The 19177-nt window shown below is 46.6% G+C and overlaps 1 protein-coding gene and 1 pseudogene across 1 annotated transcript in view; one reads left to right on the forward strand and one right to left on the reverse strand.

Moving 5' to 3' along the window:
• Nucleotides 1-19177, forward strand: part of CGNL1 (cingulin like 1) — a 155484-nt gene that overhangs the window by 19730 nt on the left and 116577 nt on the right. The gene's annotated exons all lie outside the window — the stretch shown is intronic.
• On the reverse strand, nucleotides 12005-12657 carry LOC113909538 (annotated as a pseudogene).

A 19177-nucleotide genomic window follows, 5' to 3' on the forward strand; every position in this document is an offset into this window, starting at 1 on the left:
ATGTGGGTATAAGTTAATTTTGCATGTGTGGGGGAATAACTTTTAAGAATGATAATTATTTTGCATAAACTTGTCAAATCACTAAGTTGTACACCTGAAACTAATGTAACATTGTGTGTCAACTATACTCAAATTTAAAAAAAAAATTTTTAGGGGTGCCTGGGTGGCTCAGTCGTTGGGTGTCTGCCTTCGGCTCAGGTCGTGATCCCAGGGTCCTAGGATCGAGCCCCGCATTGGCTCCTTGCTTGGTGGGAAGCCTGCTTCTCCCTCTCCCACTCCCCCCTGCTTGTGTTCCCTCTCTCACTGTGTCTCTATCAAATAAATAAAAAATTAAAAAAAAAATTTTAAAGAATAGCGAATATTTACTCTAATGGTCTTTAAGAACAAAAGCCAGAATTCATAAAACTTAATTCAGAAAATACAACCTAAATAAAAATAATAGCTTAATTATGGAACATGTTGGACAATTAGATATTTCATATTAGGTCATTTTCCTGATTTTTGAAGTTTATTTGTTTAAGGGGAAGACTAAGTATTTAGCTTTTTAATTAAAATTTCAATAGGGGGGGCGCCTGGGTGGCTCAGTCGTTGGGCGTCTGCCTTCGGCTCAGTCATGATCCCAGGTCCTGGGATTAAGCCCCGCATCGGGCTCTCTGCTCAGCGGGAAGCCTGCTTCTCCCTCTGCCACTCCCCCTGCTTGTGTTCCCTCTCTCGCTGTGTCTCTCTCTGTCAAATAAATAAAATCTTAAAAAAATAAAAAAAAATTTCAACAGGGACACATTTCCCTGAATTACTAAAACCTAGACACTAATTAAATTTACCATTTTCATTCTTATTAGTCTTATTTATCATGTGGAGATATCTTTTTTACACTTTCTTTTTTATTGAAGTATAGTTAACATACAATGTTAACATTAGTTTCAAGTGTACAACATAGTGATTCAACAATTCTGTGTGTTCCACAATAGGTAGTTACCATTTGTGACCGTATGTATTACAATATTATTGACTAAATGCCCTAGGCTGTACTTTTCATCTCCATGACTTATTTTGTAACTGGAAGTTTGTATTTCTTTATCATCTTTATCTAATGTCATCCACCTCCCTCCTCCATCTCTCCTCTGTGCCCACCAGTTCTCTGTATTTATGATTCTGGTTTTTTGTTTGTTGGTTTTGTTTTTCAGATTCCACATATGAGTGAAATTATATGGTATTTGTCTTTCTCTGACTTATTTCACTTAGCATTATACCCTCTAGATCCATCCATGTTGTTGCAAATGGCAAGATCCCCTCCTTTTTTATGGCTGAGTCATTCCATTATATATGTGTACTACCTCTTTTTTTTAATAGATTTTTTAAATTTTTATTTATTTATTTATTTGAGAGAGAGCGCGCACATGAGAGGGGGGAGGGTCAGAGGGAGAAGCAGACTCCCTACTGAGCGGGGAGCGCGATGCGGGACTCGATCCTGGGACTGCAGGATCATGACCTGAGCTGAAGGCAGTTGCTTAACCAGCTGAGCCACCCAGGCGCCCTATACTACCTCTTCTTTATTCTTCCATCTATCAATGGACACTTGGGCTGCTTTCATGTGGAGATATCTTTAGAGGCTCTAGGTGCATAAGTCTTGCTCCTACACTAAATCGCTGTGGAAATTGCTGTGCTCCTAATTCATACGACTGCATTTTGTGGTCCTTCTGTCCTTGTCTGTAACTGATACCTTGTTTGCTTGCGTAGCGGCTCACACTTCGATGTCCTTGCTCTGGCCTGGGGATTGTGATTTCCAACTGCGCGGGGTTGTGTGCAAGAAGAAAAGAAGGAAACTGATGGGGAACTGTGTTGTATGTTGGGTGCTGGGTCTGAGACTGTGTGTTGCCTGAAAAGGAAACGGTGACTTCCCAGCACCACTGTTCTGCATGCTCAAAGGCCATTTCTGCTTCTATTTATTTTTTGTTTGTTACAGTAATAATAACTTGTTTGTAACCAAAATGGAAGCACTACAGAAATGTGTGACTTAAATTCAAAATGCCCTATTTTATCACCTCTAGGCATAACTGCTCTTTAAGAATTTGGTAAGCTTTTAGATTTTTATGTAATTTAATAAACATATATTATTTTACAGAAACAAGGCTAACTCTATATATATATCATTCTGATAGTTCAGAAAACAGTGTATCTTGATACTTTCCATGGCTATGTATATAAAACTTTTTTTAAGTTTAAAGTTTAAACTTTGTGGGGTGCTGGGTGTGGAGCCCAATGCGGGGCTCAAACTCATGACCCTGAGATCAAGACCCGAGCTGAGATCGAGTCAGATGCTTAACCAACTGAGCCACCCAGGTGCCCCTAAAATTTTTTTTAATAGCTTTCTGGTATTCTGCAATGTGGATATATAAAAATTTAGCTAGCTTCCAATTAATGGACAGTTGAGTTATTATAAATGTTTTGTATATAAATATTTATACATTCAGGATTGTGTTTGTATCATTCTTCTGCTTAGGGTGAATTACTAGAAGTAGGATTGCTGGATCAGATGATGTATACATTTAAAATGTGGTATTATCTGCCATAAATGTGCCAATTTGCACTTGTTTTTCTCCCACCCTCATCAAAGGCTGTTTCTGCATGTTTCCTGGTGTTTTCAAAGCGCAAATTGTGAGTCAGAAGTGTCAGATGAGGTATTTTTGAGTTTCAGTGTTTAGTCGAAAAGGGAGACCTTGATTTCTTGGATGTAGAGCCAAGAAAGAGGAGAAATGGATGCCTCTCTGTCAAGAAGAGAGGCAGACAGAGCCAGAGGAGGGAAGGTTGGAAGAAAGAGAAGACACCAGGGGAAACGCTATCACCAGAAGCAGATCCCTCCTGCGCCCTCTGGTTTCTGCGTGTGGCTCTTTCTAGCCTGGCCTGAGGGTCTTCCTAAATCCCCACCTCCCTCTTCACCATTTCAGGTTATCCACTTACCCTGAAATGGATGACCTCTGGGGCACGAGGCCTCCCTATTTCCATGAGGCCATCAATCACGGGTCTTAATTGTCAGTGATAGAAACTAGCCCTTGTAGATCCAAGATATTGTAAGGCTCACAGAATTGCTGGGCAGGTGGGAACCAGCCTGTGGAAATGGTCCGGGACCACAGGCAGCTGGGTAGGTAGGGCCACAGGCATGCTCTGAGTAGGGCCTGCCGCCTGGGCCACGCCACCCTGGGGACACAGGCCCACCCCATGGCGGCAGAGATGAGACTTGGGCCTTTTCGTTCCCACCAGCTGGTGGTGGACTCTGCTTTACTTCAGCTCTGGCATATGTGGGGGATTCCCCAACACAGGAAGAGATCGTGTTCAGATGCTGACTGAAACATGGATCATTTCCAGCTTCTGTCCTCTATCCCTGGGTAATCCCTTGACCTCCTTCCCCTGGGTCTTTGAGATCTCAGAGAAGAGGGATATACTGCAGATATATAGACACAACCATGCACACACACTTACCTACATATCTATTTTTATTTATATATTTTTTAAAAGATTTTATTTATTTGAGAGAGAGAGAGTGCACAAGCAGAGGGAGTGGCAGGCAGAGGGAGAAGCTGGCTCCCTGCTGAGCAGGGAGCCCGACGTGGGGCTCGATCCCAGGATCCCGGGAACATGACCTGAGCTGAAGGAAGACGCTTAACCAACTGAGACACCCAGGCGTCCCTATACACATCCATTTTCAAATCACTCCAAGTGCTTCCCCTTATCAGGTGGCATGCATAGTAGCCCGTGGTTCTGAAGGTGTTGGGTCTGACCAGAGGGGTAGGGATTCTGGCAGACGGTTGGCTGTGCCATGTTTGCTCGTGGCCAGGTAAGGATGATTTAGGTGGAAATTGGATTTAGCTTGGAAACTAAGACCCTTCAGCCAGAACACCTGGGTGGGTTGCCTAGATGGTTGGATTATTTGTGTCCAGGAGTCTGGAGGCCCAAATTCGCATTCCTAGGAGAGGTGACTTCAGGTAAAAGAGGACTGGATTATGAGTGAAGAGACCAAGATTCTAGGCTTGGTTCTGCCTGAAAACTGATAGGGACTTGGGACAAGTCACATGACTGTTTTAAGTTGTCTTCTCATGTTTTATTATTTTATTTATTTATTTTTCATGTTTTCAATGAGAGTTTGGATGAAGTCATTGTTTTTGAATCAGACTACCCATCAGAAGAATTACCTGGGTTGCGTGTGTGTGTGTGTGTTTGTGTGTGGCAGGAGGGTGCGTGCATGCAGGAGTGCAGAGTGTTAGACCTCGACTCTAAACCATCCATCAGAATTTCCAGAAGGGGTCTCGGGACTTGTTAAATAAGGCTTTCAAGTGATTCTGATAGCCCCACAGTTCCAGAATGCTGAAGAAATTTCCTTATCAGTTTTAATGTCTTGTGAAATATGTTCAATCCAAAGGTGGGTGGTTTTGGAAAATTGGTTTTATTAAGCATCTTCGACTTAATAAAGATTTTAGTCATCCTTGAAGGATAATATCATTGAGCCTTCATCCCTCAACACCCCTTCTTTTTTTCTACTATCAACTCTCCTCTGAACATAAGAGAATGCCAAATTGTCTCATCCTCAGATTCTCTTTTTATGCATTCTGTGGCAAAGACTGCTAACTTTATATCCAGTATCTCTCCTCTCCTCCTCCTTTGGTAACCAAAAAACCTGATATTTTTTTAGGGTGTAGTAATGTGCCAGGCTAAAAGATTCTGTTTCCCAGCCTCCGTTTCACCTGGCTATGGGCCAAGGACTTAAGCTTTAGTAAGTAAAAGGTGAAGTGTTATGTGTGGGGCTTATGGGAAGGTTCCAGAGACTGACTTGTATAGACAATGCATCCTTTTGCTTTTTCTCTGTCTTCCTACCTGCTGCTTGGAACATGGACACAATGGCTGAAATCCAGGAGCCATCTTGGCTCACAAGCTCATCATGGAGATGGAACGCATGCTCTAAGCAAGTAGGGCACAAAAAAAGCCTTGCTCCCTAATGACCATGTGCCATGATACCACCCCTGGACTGCTTAACCTCCACACTTCTTTCTTACTGGTTAAGCCAAAGTTATTTTGGGTTTTCAGTCATGAGCAGCTGAACCTACCCTAACTGATACTTCTTTTGTGTGGAGGCCTCCCCACCTCTAGGTGTCTTGCACGCAATAGGTGCTCTGTTAGTGTTTGGCAAGTTCAGTGCGCAGTGGCACTGAAGGCTTCAGCTGCTCTGACCCCCACCTCTCCTGCGTCAGATTAAATCACTCCTAGGGGCCTTTTGTTTGCTCCGTCGCAGCCACCAGGAAGGGGGTTCCCACTCCTCTGTGCAGGGCTTTAGTGCCACAGGCTCAAATATTTTGACAGCTCCGTGGATAGTAGGCCTTTGAAATTCCAACTGCCCACTGCATGCATGCATTATTTCAAATGCAAATCCAAGGACCAGGCACTTTTCTGAATCTACTGATGAAATTGGAGGTGGTTTTCACATGATGTCAGAAAAGGCCACCATGGGATCTGTTGCTATCATTGGGAGGCTGTACTTTCCGCAGTGCCTGCCAGGAACTGGATGTTAGGGGACCCTTTGGAAGGCGACTGTTCAGGAGCCCTGATTGCCAGCTCCTGACAAGGGGGTCTGCCTTCTCAGTGGCACCCTCAGAGGTGGTCTTGGCCAGACCAGCTTGCCCCCCTGACTCCTGCCAGGCTTCTCCCACCAGGCTGACACGCCCCTCTTCTGAGCCCAGGACAACATGCTGGTTTCCTGGAAGCGTTAGGCCAAGACTCTGCTGTGAAGAAAATGATACTGTTTTTGCAAGGATGGCCTAATGGGAATGTGTTTAAAACTCTTCCTTAACAGTAAAGCTCCTTTCAAAGAAATATGGGGTTAAAAAAACAAACAAAAAACAAAAAAAAAACCCCTCCTAGAACAAAAAGCAAAAGCTGGGAGAGGAATTAACTCTTCACTGATACCAAGGAGTTTCTTTCAAACCATGTTTCATTGACTGCATTGATTTGGGTGGCCTACCCCATCGTTGGCCCATCGAGAGCAGGGGGCAGAGGCCGACCCACGCCCCTTTGTGGGAAAAAGTGAATTCCATGGCAAACCCCAGTGGTTCAAGAGTGTTTGCTTCTCCTGGAAATAATTATAGAAATACGCAATCGCTGAAAGGCAACATCTGGCTGGCTGGAGGCAAGCTGGCAAATACTCAGTCTAAACAGACGGAGGTGATGTTGCGCAGAAGGAAAAGAAACAGCCTGAGAACACGGCTATGGGGTTTAGCGCCCCTGTCTAGAGAGACACCCCTCTCTGTCCCAGGGTTGATATTTTCTCTACCTCCGTGGGTTCCCCCTGCCCTTCTAGAAGACAGATGCACAGCCCAGAGCCCAGTCATCTACCCTCTCCCCTTCTGAGGCTTCTCTGGAGGAAAAGGGGCCTCCTAGTGCTCCACTTGGCACCCAGAGCTGAGATGTGTTTGCTGCCCGGGGACCACCCTGGGCCAGTGCTATGGGGGTCAGCCTTGACTTATTGTCTGCTTCCAGTGCATTATGAGGTGTTGGTTTAGACTGTTAGACGTGTCTCTCCCCTCTCAGTGCTTTCTCAAGGTGCCAGGCCCAGAAGAACCTGGGAGCTCTGCAGCATGCCTCCCTGCTCAGTTTGGAGGGGCCCAGCTTTGGACCTCTTGGAACTCCAGGGCAAATCCGCTTCTTTCCTTTTCAATTTCTCATCTACCAGCTGGTGACAAAAGCCGAACAGCATCATCTTGGATTTATGAACACGAATGGTTTTTCAGTTTTAAAAGCAGGTGCGATATTTTCAAGTAAAGAATGCAGTTCTTTTTATTTTATTTTAATTTTTTAAAAAGATTTTATTTATTTGACAGAGACATAGTGAGAGAGGGAACATAAGCAGGTGGAGCGGGAGAGGGAGAAGCAGGCTTCCCGCTGAGCAGGGAGCCCGATGCGGGGCTCCATCCCAGGACCCTGGGATCATGAACTGAGCTGAAGGCAGACGATTAACGACTGAGCCACCCAGGCGCCCCAAAGAATGCAGTTCTAATAAATCCGATGAACCTGTCTGGGATTTTCAGAGACCCAAGTTTCTATGAGAGCTACGGTCGTGATTATTTTGAAGGACTTATTGGGAAATCTGGGCCCTTACGGTAAGATTTTGCAGATGGTGCATTTTCACATAGAAATGCTTCCAGTGGTAGTTTTGTTCAGTCATTCTGCTGTTGTTACCTCGTGGCCGTGGTTTTGCAGAGCCGGAGACAGTGGGCTTAGAAGCCTGGGCTTGACTTCGCTCTGGTCTCTTCAGCTTTCAAGCACCCGAGGAAGGCTTAGAGAAGACCAAATTTCTTTTAAGTCAAGAGGTCATGAATAAATCCCTGGAGGAATTCAGGAAGGGCATCCTGCTTTTCAATAAATAGTCCTTAGTGTAATGTGGGTGAAGTCCTGTTAACCATGTTGAGAGGGGTCTCAAGGATTGTTTGTCTGGATTTGAAGGGTTACAAGAGCTGAGAGTCCTCGGAGCACTGAGACCCCTGAACTTCCACCTCTGCTTGCTTGCCATGTGATCTGAGACAAGAAATCAGTTGACTTTTCTGAGCCTCAGTTTCCTTACCTGTAAAATGATACAGCCCACCTCCCTGTCGTTTTATGCGCGTCGGTAAAATCATGTGATGTTAGTGCTTTCTAAACTGTAAAGTGCTGTGTCGGTGTTAGTTATCAAGTCGAGGGCTCTGTTTTTCGCTTCGTTCATCCCATGACCTCTGGGGTCAGTGGTGACATCCACATCACTGCTTCTGCCGTCTCTGCGATGGACCCTCTTTCTTGTACCCAGGCTGGTGTGTCATACTTTCCTGTGTCACTGACTTCAGGCAGCCATTTGGCCCTGCTTCTGATTTGGGAGATGTGACCTTGCTTTTCCTGCACCCAGGTGGTAAGGCTTTCTCTTCCTGTTTGGACTCTGTTACAGGTTCTCTGTTTTCTGCAGCATTTTCTGCTCTCTCATGTACAGTCTTCAGCTCTTTTCTATTTAAGGGTGGGTGGTGAGCTCAGTAAGTGGGGAGGGGAGAAGGGATGGGGGGGGCCCTGAGAAGGTGGCTTATTAATCTGACCTTCTCGTGCTTCCTCCACATTCCCCTCCCCCAGCCCAGGCACTGCCCCCTTCCCCGGGGTTTTCAGAAGACCTGAAAGCTCTTAGAAGGCATTGGCCTTATTTAACCTGGTGGGGCTGCATTTTACATTTAATACAAATGCTTTTTATTCGTTCGGTACAGATATTTACCAACTGGCATATTTACAGCGATGTGCCAGACCCTACATTAACCCTAAAGATATGGTGGTAGCCTTAGCAAAGGATAGCAAAGCAAAGAGCCTACTCTTGGCAGCTTGTATTGAGGTGGGGGAGATCTACTGGAGGAGAAGCCAATAGACACACAGATGAAGGCTTATCAGTGGGTGATAAGAGCTCGGGACAATTTGGTGAGATAAGGTGCATTGTGAGGATGGTGGGGGATGGGGAGAATCTTGCTTTATGGGGATGGTCTTTCCTGAGGTGGTAATCGAGAAGTTGAGGCCAGAATGGAAGTCTGGAACATGGCTCTCTGGGGGTAGAGCATTGGGAAAAGGAGACAGGAGACGGAGACATTCTGGCCCTAAGGTGTGTTCTGGGAACAGCAAGGGGAGTGGGGGAGGGGAACATGTTCTAAGAGGTGGTAGGGTTGGAGGTGCAGAGCACACTGGGTTTTTTGCAGGTCATCTTAAGGCTTTTATTGTGATGGTAGTGGGAAGCCATTGAAGGGTTTCAAGAAGGAAGGAGGTGGACAGCCTAGAACTCTCTGTGGAATTACAGAAAGCACAGGACTTCCTGTGGACTCATTCTGCAGCCATTGCCGAATAGCTGTGGCTTAGTGACTCGGAAGAGCAGGGCCAGTGACCAAGGCAGGGCCTTGAAGGTGGGAACAACAAGCCTGGAGTGAGTACCGCAGGAAACCAGATGCTGGCCGGCTTTAAAAATGTGTTTTAAAATGTCGACTAGCACATGAGGGCACGGTAAGAAAGTTGCATGAAAATGCTGCGTAAATCCAGAAAATTATTAAGATGCGTACTAAACTGATGGTCAGTTATTGATAGTGCTGTGCCCTGAGTATATTGTGAAACAAATGCTTTATCTTGCATTCATTTTTTTATCAAAAGATTGACTACTTCCCAAATACCAACTTGGTGCTTATGTACTGACTGATACTAAAAGTTACTGTCTTATTCCTGGTCGGTTCACAGGCCACGTGGAAGGTTGGGCCATCTGTCTTTCTGACGTGAGTTTTCTAGTATCTGATGGGGGTAGAACTGGTAGCCGTTGGATCATTTGACTGCTGACGGCTGAGCCCTGTCATTTGCCCCTGCTCTTTGGAGGGGGGGCTGCCAAAATGGCTTCCTGCATACACGAGGAGTTTCAAGACATTTGGCAGCAAGAGCTAACATTTAGTGCTTACGGGAGGTCTTGACTCACTTGTAACTTACCTGATGCCCAGGAATATTATTTTCTTTGTTTTTAGCGAATATGAGGGGAAAAAAAAAAGATTTCTCATCTGCTTTATTTTCTGAATTGCTTCTAGTCTTACCACCCAAAAACATCTTCAAGGAAATAATTGTGAAAAGTAGGCTTAGTGTGGATGAAGTTTCTTATCACAAAGCTCAGAATGACATGTAGCCTTTTTGCTACTGAAAACAGCAGTCCCGTTTTGAGGATATTTAAATTTTTAAGTTTGTTCCATGTCTGAAAGTATTCTTACTCTGTTTAGTTTCTTCAAAAGGCAGGGAGCTGAGAGGGTGGGGTGAAAGTTAAGTGGCCTGGTTAAATATCTGTGTGCTGCTGAAATCTTACAGCAGGTGGGATACTCAGAAAGAAAATACTTCATTCCAAGAAGTTGTTTCCCCAAAGCAACTGAGGACAGAACACACCCTGTTATATGTTTATTTTGGTGAAGGGAAAACAGAGTTGGGTTTCCCTGGGGCCCCAAATGTCAGGGATGATGAACACATACATTCATAAGCTGCACTCATTTCCTGCGATAGAGAACTTTGTCTTGAGTGCCTCACTCAAAGGTAAATCTCTTTTCTCAAACGGGGACCGTCCAGTTGCTGTCTTTGGGCTCGCAGAACTGATTCTTCAGAAATGAGATTTTCAAGTCCCAAAGCAAAGTTTGGGCAGTCTTCCCAGGGCTAGACATCTGGAGGCACTTTCCCACCAGTCAGCACAGGACCTTCCTAGGCTCCTTCTTCATGAGGGGTGTACTCTTGAAATTGCCATTCAGCCCCCACCTCTGGGTCATTGTGTGCATTCATTGAGAGCCATTAGGAATTAAACACTGTAGAGATTCAGGGGCAGCCCTGCCCTCCAGGAGCCCGCAGTCTGCAATGGGGGGGTGGGGTGGGTAGAGAAGTCAGAGGGCAGTCACGGTGAGTGGGCCTAGGCAGCAATGGGACATGTGTGGGGAAGGGTGGGGAGGGGACAAAAGGCAGGAAACTTGGGGGAGTCAGGGGCCTGAGAAGAATAGGGGTTGCCAGGCAAGCTCATGGAAGCCAAGGAGCATGGTACCTTTGGAGACCCTCAGTCCTGCGTGGGGCCATCTCGGGTAGCCCAAGATTGTCAGGGACCTGGTCTTGTACACCATGCTAAGGAGTGCAAAACAAAACAAAACAAAACAAAACAAAAAAAACCAAGGAGTATTTTAATCCTGAGCATAAAGGAAGAAACCATTGAATAATTTTTTAAGCTGAAGTACAAATGAGTGGACAAATTTGAAAAGGTCACACTTGAAAAGATCAGGGTCATGTGGGGAATGGACTGGAGGAAAACAAGACTGGTGGCTGAGAGAAAATTCAAGAAACCATTGCTGACATGCAGGTGGAGAAACAGGGCAAATGAGGACACCAGCACAGGAACAGGGAAGGACAGCTGAGATGTTCTAGGAGGCAGGGTCAGCAAGAAGGAATCACTAACTGGTGTGGTACCTAAGGGAGAGGAGGAATCTAGGATGCTTCCAGGTTGCCCCGGGGCAGGGGGTGGGGGGATTGACATTAATGCCATGTCCCGGGCTTAGTCAGGAATTTTAAGAAAGGATCAAATGGTCCCAGGATCTTTAGCGCTGTTACAAGGCAATCAGAAGGTACTACAAGAAGATTAGGCACGGCTCTAAGTTGAGTCTAACCAGGCAGTTGTCTTTCTTATGAGAAAAACGTAGAGACGTCCCAATAAGATGTTGTTTGGTTTGAGAAACAAAACTACTCGGAGAGGATTAGGAACGGAAAGTTCCCTGCAGAGCATCTTTACTGTATGCTGCCTTGCCTTAAGGCATTGCCCTTTAGCCCCTTGACAGGAATTCCTTCTGTTCTGGAAGATTAAAGGCACAAGCCATCAGCCCAGAAGGTATTTTAGCTCAAAAGGTTTGGGGTTCTGAGCAGCAAGAGCTCACCACTTCAGGGAAGTGGAGTCCTGCCCTAGTTGGGGGGCTCCCCTGTATGTGGTGTGAGGACTGCATGCTTGGGAGCTGGCATGGTCTAGTAAAGTGGACAAACAGGGACTTGGAGTGGGGTGGACCAGATGCGCTCCGAATCCAGGCTCTGTCATCTATTTGCTTATAACCTTGTCCAAGTTACTGAATGAAGCTCCTTGTTCTTCAATTTTCCCATTTTTTTGGAGGGCAGGGAGGTTGTCAAACAGTGTTTATTGAATGTAAAGTAATCCCAGCCCCATGGGGAAGAAAATTCCAAGGAGAAAGGATAATAGATGTTAAATACCCACCCGTGCACTCACACTCACACATGTGCACACATGCATGCACAAGCATGCATACCACGTACATATCTAAGCTCCAACAGTGACAAATCAAACACCTGCCTCCCCCAGACTGGTGACAGCTATTAGGAGGTGGTGCAAAGGTGGGGGTCCAGGATGGGTTCTAATATCAGCAGCCTTGTCCCTCCCTGGCCCCTGACCTGTCCAAGGGAGCTAGGGTGCCTAGGAGGTAGGAGGCAACTCTTCCCCACTCTGCCACAGACACTTTGTGGCCTGGATCTCATTCATGGCCTCTTCGATGGAGCATGGATTCCTCTTGTTGGCGATGGGCACACAGCCGTAGGTCTTGTTGGCCTGTAGCATATGGACCGCATCCTTGGCTGCCCCCTTGCCAATGAGGTGGCTATACTCGTCCTTGAAGTCACTAGCAGGGCTCACCACCATGGGCCCCTTCTGGGCCTCCACCTTCTCCTGCCTCTGGGCCATCTCCTTCAGCTTCTGTGTCTCCTCTGCCTTCTGCAGGTCCCACTCCTCCCCACGATGGTAGGAGTCCAGCTCTTCATCTGAGGGTGCAGACTTCTTTTTGAAGATCATGACCTAATGATTCTCATCATCTTTCCCAAAGGAGAAGGATGTCAGGCCAGCCACTTCTACCATATCGTGTAGAATGCTCCTCTCTATCTTGTTCATCAGCTGACACTTCTTGATCTGCCCGGTGTCTTGGATGAAATCTTACCCCTCTTTTTCCATCCTTTTGTTTGTTGTTTCTCTTGCTCCTGTAATGTCTGCTCTCAGGCCTTGCACCGAGACTCCTGGTCACCGAGGCTGGGTGGCTTCTCCATGGAGCTCAGGATGGAGCCCAGTAGGTCTGCCATCTTGGGAGTCCACGTTTCCCATTTGACAAGAATGTTAGGAAGGTTAAATGTGAACCTAGGTAAAATGCCTTAAGGAGTGCCTGACCCATAGTAGGCACTCAGGAAATTGTCGATCTTTCCCCATTGTTGATGTGGGACATGTCTGTATCACCACTGGACAGGAACTGTGGCTTTCTGCTTAGGACCTGAATGGCACTTAGTCCTTTGGGCAGATAGCCATCTTCTTTCTCTTCTACTCCCTGCCTCTGGTTTGGTCAGTAGATGGAGGGGGATGGGAGCCATCTCATCGTTTCCTCTCTCTCATCTGTCTGCATAGTGCCAATGTGTGTGTGTGTGTATGCATGGTGTGCCTTGAGGTGCGAGGGTTGGAATATGAGAAGGTTCAATGATAGAGAGAGAGGAAAAATACAATTAAATATATCTGTTGCTATAATATTTGTTGAAGACCTGCAAAAAGTCTTGCTACCCACTAGAGAAACCATAAATAGAACCTAGCAAAACTGCTTTTTCAAAATATTAAACCTCTGCACCCTAGTTTTATCATGGTTTATGAGCGTGCTCTTCAATTCTTGTATTAAACATGATGCTTTTTTAAAAAAAAAAAGATTTTATTTATTCACTTGGAGAAGCAAGCTCCCCACTGAGCAGGGAGCCCAATATGGGGGCTCTATCCTGGCACCCCAGGATCATGACCTGAGCCGAAGGCAGCCGCTTAACCGACTGAGCCACCCAGGTGCCCCAAACATGATGCATTTGTGTGGCTTTAGTTTCTTCTCTCCTTTGCTAAAAAGATAACATGCAATCCTTTTCCTACCAAGAGTGAAGTTTATCATGTTTGTGTCTTTTCAGATTCAGTGGAGAAAATCAGATATACTTGAAACTAATGAGATATGTAGTTTCTGTATTTTGATACAAAAGTCTGAAAATAGGGCGCCTGGGTGGCTCAGTTGGTTGGGTGACTGCCTTCGGCTCAGGTCATGGTCCCGGAATCCTGGGATCGAGTCCCGCATCGGGCCCCCTGCTCGGCGGGGAGCCTGCTTCTCCCTCTGACCCTCTCCCCTCTCATGTGCTCTCTCTCTCTCTCTCTCATTCTCGCTCTCTCAAATAAATAAATCTTTAAAAAAAAAGTCTGAAAATAAGCTAGAACATCTTAGAGAACACAAATGAGCACTTTACCACAAGACCATGTTTAAAAAAACAACCCAACTTTTGAAGGAATTAACTAATATGCATGTCAAATTTATACCATATTGGATGGTGCCATTGGCAATGTCTTTTTCCATGTCAAAATATTACAGAAGTGTGCCATGAGCAGGTGCTTCATCTGTAGATACAGATTTTTCCAACAGGAGCCAGTCTCTGAGTCATCTTCCAAGTCATCTTCTAGAGTCATCCTGAGCTGTCGGCAGTCTGTTTTTGTCCCCTGTGGCTTTGCTCACTGCCAGCTGGGCATTCGTTCACGTGTCCCTGTTACACCAGCTGTGCTCTCTGTGGTTTAGGAAACCGAGACCCCATCTGCCGTCCTTGTCCTCGGGGAGCTTACAATTGGGCTTTTCCGGCGTCCCTGCCATGTCTTGCATACCTCTCACTCCTTGTCTTCATTCTCTTCGATGTGGGTGATTTCATCGGCCTTTGACTCAGTTTTTTTTTTTTTAATTCCATTTTATTTTATTATTATTTTTTAATTTAAATTCAGTTAGCCAACATCTAGTACGTCATTAGTTTTTGATGGAGTGTTCATTGACTCATCAGTTGCGTGTAACACCCAGGGCTCATCACATCACGTGCCTTCCTTAATGCCCGTCACCCTGTTACCCCATCCCTTGACTCTGCTTTGTATGGGGTATCTTAGTATCTTGCAGTACTTCCCTGAGGGGAGTCTCCGTGCTGCTGCCCCAGCTCTTCCTTAGTACTGCAAGGACAGATGCTGTCCTCGATGAGTGCCCAGTGCTTCTTGGAAAAGTCCATCGAGGCTCCTAGTTTTTGTGTGTTCACTGTCAATTGCCCCGTAATGTTCACAGCCTTGTAATGTGATGGGCCCATGTGTCCTTCAACTTCCTTCTTCTACCAAGGAGGGCAGCCAGCTGACGATGAGGATTTGGGGATAAGCCTGATGTCAAGGATTGCCTGAAGTAATTGTCCTTCACTTCCTGTCTGGGCTGGAGTCCCTTGGCGGTGGATGTGTTGGGTGGGCCAGAACACCCACACCCCAGCTGCAGGCAGGAGCAGCTTCCCTCCACTCAAGGGACTTTTATTTTCAGGTCAGTGTTGGCACAGATAAAAGTGCAGGATAAGATCTGGAGAAAACTTTGCTCTTTGGTTGTTCGTTTACCCTCTCCCATCCTAAAGACTATTCTGTCCCCGGCTGTACTTAACCTTCGTGCTTCTTATCTTTAGTGTGATCATCCTGATGTTTTCTCTGCATGTGTAAGTGGACAGATGTTACTGAGTACATATGAGATGAGATCATTGACTCTCAGATTTGGAAGAACCTTCCCCTTCCGAGGGGCTGACACTGGAGTTCCTTCTCAAACCTGCCTGTGAGCCTGTGAAGGGATTCCGGGCAGCCCCGCGCTGTTTGCTTTCCTCCGCCGATGGGGAACTCACTGTCTCCCAGAATAGCCCATTTTATCTTTAGAACAGCCCATTTTATCTTTAGGCGTCTCTAACTGTTAGAAAACTTTCCCGGCTCAGATTGAATTGGAATTTGTGTCCCTGGCACATTTAGTCATTATTCCTTGTTCTAACCTTTGGAGCCATGCAGAGCAAGTTTAATCTCTTTTCACATGGCAGCCCTTCTGGTATTTATACTGGATGACAGTTTTTCCTGTTCTCAGCCCTGTTCTCCTCCTCTGTACCCAGTGCCTGCTCTTAGCTTCTCAGTCCTGACATCATCCTGGCCATGCAAACCAGACTATCCCTGATGAGCCCCAAGCAGAGGGGGCTCCCTAACTCACCAGGGAGTTAGCACCGATCAGCAGGGTTCATTTAGCTAATGTGATTGCTCAGCTCTTTTGTCCTTGGGACTCCCTGAATGTTCCCCTGAGGCTGTGTGCTTGGGTGTGAAGGCACACTTCTGAGATAGTTGGGGCTAGTTCTTGATTTCAAGGGAGTCTGCAGTCTGGCTAACTGCCCTACCCCGCCCTGCCCTGCCCTGCCCTGCCCTGCCCTGCCCTGCCCTGCCGAATCTGGATGTATAATTCCAGAGCTCATTGTGTTCATTGACAACATCTATCTCACAATGAACTTGTCAGCTCTGATCCCCCAACTCCTTTTTTCTTAAAAAACAAGATTTGCTTCTGTGCCTTACCCATTCTGGAGTCAAACAGTTGGTTTTTTGGGGGCCTTTGATGCTCCCTATTAAACTTCATTTTGCTAGGCCTGACCCATCGTCCAGTGTGCTGGTCTGTTTGGCCCCGTAACTCTCAACACAGCGCCTGTGTTTCCTGGGTTTCTGTGGTTCTAGTGGTTCAGGGCAAGGGCTTTAGGGTGTAAATCTCATGTCTACCACCTACTGGGTGTATGGTTTGGGGCAAGGGCATAGTGAAGAATCTTCTGGGGCAACTCGCAGAACAGAGGGGTGGTATTTTAAGCAACCCAAGGGCAAGAGGGAGCATCCTTAGGAAATCAGAACTGGGGAAGCTGAAAAAAGATCTCATCTCATTCATGCTGTTTTCCGAACGTTTAATTTTCTTTTTCTTCTTTTCTGGAGGCTGATTTTCCCCATCCACTTACGTGGCAGGCAGAATAATGCCCCCCCTCCCAAGATACCCACATTTTAATTCTGGAACTTGTGAATATGTCACCTCACATGGCAAAAGGACTGTGATTAAAATAAGGACCTCGAGATGGGGAGATGCTCTTGGATTATCCTGGTGGGCTCAGTGTCACTGCGAGTTCTCATGAGGGAGGCAGGAGAGGAGGGGTTGTGACGAAGGGAGCAAAGTCAGAAGAGGCTACCCTGCTGGCTTTGAAGATGGAGGAAGGGGCCCAAGAGCTAAGCAGTGCAGCCAGCTTCTAGAAGCTGGGAAAGGCTAGGGAATGGATTTTTCTCCTGAAGCCTCCAGAAGGAATGCAGCACTGATGACACCTGGATGTTAGCTGAATGAGACGTCTGACCTCCATTTACGGTAAAAATAAATGTTGTTCTAAGCCACTCAGTTGCAAGTGCCTTGCTTTAAAGTCTTCCCCATGCCCTCCACCCTCTTGCAGTAATGAGCTCAGCACCTGCCCCTTGTGCCCACGTTGGAGGCAGTTTGGGTTGTTCCTGCCTTCCCACTTCCATCATCATTGTTGTCTGCCTCAGGGCCCGACATGTACCCTCCATTGGGTGGGTTCCTGGTAGATGCCCGTGGAACCAAAGACCCCAAGAGAAACCTTGGAGGGGTCTTTCATATAAATCCAGCTGCTCAATCATAGTTCTCGGCCTCCCAGCTTACAGGCCTGCCAGAAAAGGAGTAAGGCCAGTCCCTCATGATTTTCTCCCAGTGAGCCCTGTGTGGGCCTCGAGATAGCTGCTTCTTCCCTACATGTTCTTTCACCGAACTTGGAATCTGCTCGAGAGCCTCTCTGTGTGAATTCACCTGCTTTGTGAGATTGAATGATTGCCACGTTTTCATAGTCTCCAAATAGCAGAGGTTTGTTAAGAAAAAAACAACCCACAGAAATACGGTTTTGATGCCTTCTTTTTCTTTAATGTACTATAGTTGAAAAAGTGCTTCCACACTGAAGATCTCATTTAATCCCCAACCCTTTTCCAGTTTAAGTATGGAAGTGACAGCATCCAAACTCTACGTGTTGGGGTGGACACCCATCACCCTTTTCCATGGTAGTGACCCACCCAATCTCTCTCATAGGGGTGGGAGACATTTCTATTCCCAGGGCTGCTGGAACCATGGCTCACCACCTCTTTAAAGTTGTCAAGAATTTTCTCATTTTCCCCTAGAATTCCAGACAGCCCTTTGCATTCTGCTTTCCCTTTTCCCTAAGTCAAAATCCTCTTGTACCCTAACCCTCCCTTCCCTGCTCTTAACACGGCCTCCTTGCCATCAGACACCATCTTCCCTCTGGTTGGAACTGGAGATATTTTGGGAAGGCCTTCCTGAACCATGCTTGCTCTCAGAGGTGCCTGCTGTCTGTGTGTTCTGGAACCTTGTCTCATGTCTACTGCTGGGGCACACGGAGATGCTCAACTGCTGCCCCCTGGGTGTGGTCCTGGCAGCCACATCTTCAGCCTTCTGCAGATGGCCCCCAACCCACAAACCAGATGCGTTCTGAAAGTTTATTTTGCAATTCATTGATTGTTTGGAGCTAGAATGCATTGTCCTGGGGACTCAGTGTCCCAAATGGTGCTTGGGTTCCAGGCCCCCAACCAGCATCTATTGCACCCGTTCTATGGTCAAAATCTGGAGTCACGAAGAGAGAGGGCTTTGGAGTCAGACTGGCCTCGGTGACTTCTGGCTCTGCCACAGCTACCTGGGGGACCTTGGGCCAGTGATTCAACCCCTGTGGGCCTCAGTTGCCTCATCTGCAAATGGTGATAAGTAATAAGCTACCTGGCAGCGTTGCTGAACAATGTATTGAAGTGCTTAGTGTAGTACTTGGTACTTGGTAAATGTTCGGTGAGGGATCGGTATTGTTTATTACTGTACTATTAATCATGTATCTGGTTTGTTTAAAAGCACCAGACACCTAATCGCCATTTATACTGCCATTTCTACGGGTAAACTGATTCCAAGGTCAGACTCTGTACCAGGCACTCAGAATGGAAAGGTACTTTTTTCCTTCTGGAGGTCTCGGATTGCTGTGGGGGAAGGAGTGTCCGTTCCTTCAGTCATTCATTCAATCAGTCAATTCACAAACGCACTGTCAGGCATGCTGTAGGGGAACTGGGGGTAAAATGGTGAGCAAAACCCAATATAGCCCCTGTTCCCATGGATCTTGCAGTCCGATAGAGAAGACTGACATTAATTTAAAATTAAAAAAAAAAATACAGCTGCTGTGGAGGAAGCTGGGAGAGGGTCGAGGGAGATGTTGCCCGGGTGTCTGGTGGGCCTTGGGGTTGGATCTGTGTCACTGCAGGGCAGACACGGTCTTCGACTAGGTGGCTTAGGGCTTTGGCAGCACTGGGTCCAGATTAAAGCAGGGTGGTGATAGCCTGGGCCCCAGCCGGTGAGTCACAGTCCAAGGTGTCTGAGACCTCAGGGACGCTGTCAGAGGCACGCGCGTTTATAGGAGAGGGGCAGCTCTGAAAAGCCTAGCTGGGGAGGCAAGGAGACTCCGGGCAGCTGAGGCCTCAGGTGGTGCTTAGTAAGGAATGTTTTAAATGGGGCTCTAACTTGGCCACTCCTGTTCAGCCCAAATGATAACCCTGGTCCACATTTCCTGTCACTGCGGCTCCCTGTGGCCAAGCAAGTTTAATTAATATCCTATTCCATACATATAATTGCTTCCCTCTTATCTCTCGTTTTTCACTACTTCTTTCTTGCTCTCAATCCCTGTTTCTCTGTTTTCTCCTGTT

This window comes from Zalophus californianus, chromosome 6 (assembly GCF_009762305.2).
Source record: "Zalophus californianus isolate mZalCal1 chromosome 6, mZalCal1.pri.v2, whole genome shotgun sequence".
Lineage (NCBI taxonomy): Eukaryota > Metazoa > Chordata > Mammalia > Carnivora > Otariidae > Zalophus > Zalophus californianus.